Source organism: Diplotaxodon limnothrissa, linkage group LG19 (genome assembly GCF_057381915.1).
Source record: "Diplotaxodon limnothrissa isolate DT_005_m linkage group LG19, D_limnothrissa_male_GT1.1, whole genome shotgun sequence".
NCBI lineage: Eukaryota > Metazoa > Chordata > Actinopteri > Cichliformes > Cichlidae > Diplotaxodon > Diplotaxodon limnothrissa.
The window spans coordinates 16,029,829-16,035,345 of NC_140614.1; the positions used below are offsets into that span (position 1 = coordinate 16,029,829).

The 5,517-nt window shown below is 42.0% G+C and overlaps 1 pseudogene; it reads left to right on the forward strand.

The window, feature by feature from the left end:
• The first annotated feature begins 1,347 nt into the window (after positions 1-1,347).
• LOC146611934 (histone H1 pseudogene) lies at positions 1,348-2,114 on the forward strand (annotated as a pseudogene).
• Positions 2,115-5,517: the final 3,403 nt, after the last annotated feature.

Here is a 5,517-nt window from a genome sequence, read left to right on the forward strand (position 1 = left end):
TTAGAAGTTTTCAGAAAACACACCAGCCTTGAAGAGCGTGTGGAGAAGGCCAGTCCACAGCACTTAAGATATGCTCTGGTGAATGGCTTTCCCCCCACCCCTTGCTGACACAATGTTTATTCTTTAGCTTGCCCTGATCGACAACAGCCTGTGTGCCAGACCATAGATTTAATTGAGGTGGATAGTTGTTAAAAGTAATCTACATTAAGCTTGTGGTTGCTTAAATTCAGTACAATGACATGTGAGGTGAAGTGATATAGGTAAATATTTAAACTAATGAAGTGCATAGAGGCACTTGACCTGTGTGAAAGACTGTCGTCTTGTTATGAGCCATTGTTGAGATATGGAGCACACCTGTGAAAACAACTAATATGCTGAACCCTGTATGAAACATCTAAAAGTACATGATGGAGAAGCTGTGTTGAATATGAAAGTGTAAGACTTTGCCGCTGTGGGCAGAGCATGCAACTACTGTGTGATGTTGCGTTGCAGTTTTTTTTCTGAGCTGATGAGCAAGCTACACGTTATCAGATCAAGAGCTGTCTGGGAACTACTCAAAGAGGGGGAAACAGGGAGTGTGCAGCGTTTCCGTGAGCAGTTTTCCTGCATCTTGACTTGTGTGTAGAGTGTTCATAACATCAGCATCATGTTTTTGTTTATTTGTTTGTTGGGTTGAAAAATAGTTAAATAAACTGGTGATCATATTTACGGATCACCATGGCACATATCATCAGCCATGTGATTTATTTTTGCAGATGACAAAGTGAGTGTGAATGTGTCTGACGTCACAGTGTTTTTGTGCGCTGTGTAAAAGTAATTGCCTTTGATCGTGAGTGAGAGCGGTGATTCTGCAGATCACCAGCTATTGTAAAGAAGAAGAAAAAAAAAGGGTGAAAAAGAGAATGAACTTATATTGTAGATGAAAAAGAAAAATCATAGGAAAAAGGTTTTGTGTTGATCAGCCAAAAACATCTACAATTTCATTTTCTGCTTTTAAGAAAAGACTGTTCACAAAAACACAGAGAGAGAGAGAGATGTGTGTTGATTAAGCAGTGATGATAATAATGAAATGTCTTAGTTTGTCACTTTCAGGTGAAAAGCAGACCTGAATCAATTTTCCACATGCAGCGGTCGGAAGAAAGTTATAGTTTAACATCATTGGAAACATGCAGGCCAAGTTTCTGGCTGACTTATTTACAGTGCCATGTGTTTCTCAACCTCACAAGTGAGCTCACTCCTCCTTGAAGATAAGGAATGCAGCTCCAAAGCAATAACATGATAAAGAGACAGCAGCAAGTCCTGAGCACAAAAAGTCCCAGCAAAGCAGCAGCAATGTGGACAAACAGCAGCAGCAGAAGAAAGCAAACCCATCTTCCTGTCTGATTGGATGAATTCCACGGAGGGGCGAGCAAGATGGCGGTGGCAGCATGTTGAAATGCTCAAAAAGGACTGAGTGACTCGGGCAAGCCACATGCAGCTAGCATGCTGGCTAGCGACATGAAAGAAATGGACCCTTCATGATGCGTTCAACGTGCCAGCGCTGTGGTGGGAAAGGCTCCATCATAAACACGCCCTGCACCGAGGTTCAGGCCAAGAAGAAGAAGACGATGACTTCCAAGCCCAAGAAGGTCAGCCTCAGCGTGGGCAAGCTGACTGTGAAAGCCGTGGCCGCTTCCAAGGAGCGCAACGGCCTGTCCGTGGCCGCTCTCAAGAAGGCTCTGGCTGCCGGAGGCTACGATGTGGACAAGAACAAGGCCCGTGTCAAGACCGCCATCAAGAGTCTGGTGGCGAAGGGCACTCTGGTGCAGACCAAGGGCACCGGGGCCTCCAGATCCTTCAAGATGAACAAGGCTACTGAGAGCAAAGCCAAGAAGCCCGCCGCGGCCAAAGCCAAGAAACCGGCAGCAGCTGCTAAGAAGTCGCCCAAGAAGGCAGCGGCAGCACTTCAGACACTAGCACAAAGTCAACCGCATCAGAGGAGGGACAGGACAAAGCTGAAGGAGAAACTGCCTGCTATTGGACTGTTGAAGTGGGAGAGGACAACAGAGTGAGAAGACTAGGTGAGAACACATAGGAATTATTTAATGTGGGAAATCAAAATTTGGGTTAGCAAACCTGGGAAAAACAAAACTGACTGCTTAAGTTGGAAAATTGAGACGGAGTCTGAAACATTGCGAAAATAGAAACATATACAAAATCACACACACACAAGCAGAACATGCATTAACCCTACTAACAATTCCAAACACAAAATGACTCATGAAGACTCATAGCACATTAGTTAAGAAATGATTAAATAATAGCAGAGAAGTGTGTAGGAAAGGCAGCTTTAAGAACATGCTCTGCTGGAGATGCAGCTCCACAGACATGCATTAGACCTGCCTAATAACACAAACACCCATGCAATGAAAATTAGCTTGTTATCTTTCATCAGTGTTAAATTAGTGTCAATTTAGCAGACACTTGTTATTAAATACTGAATGTATCCAATGCAAAAAATTGACTCTCCAGGTTGCAGGACAACAGTTTAACTTTTGTGGGAAAAAAGATCCTGGTTTGACCAACCAGTGATCAGACAATAAATTTAGTTGTTAAAATGGTAAATTGGGAGAAGCTTCCTGCTTGATTGATGCAGCACAAGTTTACTACTAAATTTACTGTATGAGGGAAATTCTCTTTTAGTGATAACATTTTGAACATGCATTTCTGTCGTCCTGTCATCCTAGTGGGTTAATAGCTGATTCAAATTAGTTGATCGGTCTTAGATTAATGAAAGGTGACTGAATTCTAGCACGAGTGAATGAGATGTGTTGGAGTTGTTGTGTGTTGAGTGGAGACTCTAAAACACTGAGTTTCCTGTTTTGATGTGCGAGTGAATCCTGTATTTAGATACACAACTCTGAATACATCAGAACAAACGTCTTTTGTGAAGTGCATGACAGCATGTCACATGTTTTATGATGAAGGGAAAAAGGAAAAATTGAATAAAATAGATCTGTGGCTTAAATGAGTGAAGAGCACAGACCGGGTGATTAAACTCATAGCTAATAAGACATTAGGGTTATGTTGTGTGTTGTGCAGTTGATGGTTGGTTTGGAGTGAATCTAGCTGATGATTCTTCTCCTGTTGTGAAGTTGATGAGGAGTTTGTGTCATGACTTAACAAGGCCTTTTTATTTTGATACTTTCACAGTGCACTGAGAGTTTGGTTTGATAATCTCTGTTATTTTTTATTTTTCATTTTTGAACAAGTACTGATTTTTGCTTGTGAATTTCTTTTCTTTGAGCAGATCTGCAAGTCGGGAATTAAAAGCGTTACACGTCGTCAAGGAAATTGTTGCAAGTGAGTTTCTCCACATCTAAAATGGGTTCAGGAGAAAGCCACTTATTTGGGACAATTAGGAAATGAGAGTCCCCCCCAAAAAGGATTCAACGAGGAAATCCAGTCTAAATTATTTTTCTTTTTTAAATAACGTCCTTTTGCTGAGCGTGGGAACGAATGCGATGATAATTTCCACAATTAGCAAAAGAAGGAACCACTGAGTGAATGAGTAAGACTTTTAAAATAACTGACTGACTGACTGAACATGATTGTGTGAAGCTAACCCCCACCTGACAAAGGTGCAGATGAACCCATGTGTTTCCTTTTACAGGAGCAGAAAGATGACAGCAACACTCGAGGTTGCGTGATGATTTAACATTTTAAATGCCATTTTCTGTGTCTGTGAATTTACTATGTGTGTGTCATTCACTAGCTTGAGTTGCTCACAGAGATAACTGTGACAAAGTATGCATACGCCTGCGCAAGCGCTAATATTTGCATTTTCTTTTCTTACAGCATGCCAGTTCTTCATGTGAATTGATGATGCGATTTATACCAGGACAACTGGTTGATGTTTTTTCCTACTACAGGATTTCTGGGTTTATGTGTGAGGAAAACTGTGTTTACAGGTTATGGGTGGTGATGCTGTTGCATTGTGTTGATGGGAAAATGTGAAGGTTACTTTGGTAATGTGAATAACATGTGTGAAATTTCCTGTGTTGAGAACTGGTGTTACTTCTTTCCACAGCTAGGGATGGCTAACTTTATGGTGTTTTATGGCACCTCTGGAATGTGGATGGCCGACGCCTGCCCACCAGGATGGTCAATGTGTATTGCTAATGTTTGTTTTTCTGAGACTGTGTTTAGAAGATTCAGCTGAAGCGGACAAGTGACATGAGTAAAACAAATAAGAGATTACAGTATTTATGGAATAGTTTATTATGGGCTCATTTGCTGGCCACTTTTGAACCCATAATAATAATAATATATGAGTGGAGTGACTTTGCTTAAGAGAAGTCACTGATTACATTAATGTTAACAGAGTACATGGGATAATCCATGTCTGAGGTGAATTAGGGTAATAGTTGTAGTTACTGATTTGAGAAAGCCTGCACATGACACTTGTCTTGCTGATGTCGAATGCTTATTACTCTTATGATACAATTGTTTACAGGTATGAAGTTTGATTTCACTTCCAGATTTTGCTTTCCAGGCCATGATGGTGTGTATGCAGGCTCCTGGGAGAGCCAGGTGTTAAGCAAACTTAATATGCAAGACACACTAACATCTTTTATTGCAGGGTTACGGAGCTACTCCGGAGGAGATGCCCTGATGTTGCCTGGGACATGATCTAGCTAATCTTTTTCTTTAAGACAGGGATCCAGGTTTGGTGAGTTGATGCATGGGAATGTCCATGCGTCAAGAGGTGGAGTGCAAGGATTAACATTAAACAATGTTTACTATTATTGTTGCAGTGATTTGTGTGGTTAGCCGTTTATTTACAAGTATTAAACCTATGCAAGTGGTGCATCCATGTTCAGATGAGGCTTTGATGGCCTATAAGTGAAGTTCACTGAACTAGAGAATGTGGTTTGATGATTGTTGACATGCTCTCCAAATAGAAGTTTTTCTTCTTAGCAAGGAAATACAGGTGCAGCAGTAATCTCCTGAGAAATCTTCAGAGACCCAGTGAGAAGCGTGAACCATTCCAGGCATAGCTGACAGCCAAGCAGTGGTTGAGGTCAAAGGTCAAGCTGGTTGGGGCCCATCATGAGATCAGACCTTGGAGCCACAGCAAGGACCATGAAACTGCCTGCAAAATAGAGGAGAGGATCGTCCACAAGATGGGAGCTGAGGCCAGGAGAGAGGCTTCAGGAGGATCAGAGATCATCTTCAGCACAGCAGACATCACACAGAGAGCTGTGCTACTGAGCTTCCAGGAGATTTTAAATAAAATGAAAGATTCAATATTGACGCTGAGGAAGACAACTAAGGTGTACGACGTGCTCTGCCTTAAACCTTCAGCAGCGTTGGAACATGAAAACTCGTGGGATGAGGGGAGCGTGCCAAGCTCCATCGACAGCGAAGAAGGAGTTCGAGGATGACATCATGATTCTGTGAAAGCACAGGAACCAGAAGCTATGGTGGTGATAACAGCAGTTTCCTATGAACATCACCTAACGCTGTGCCACTGTA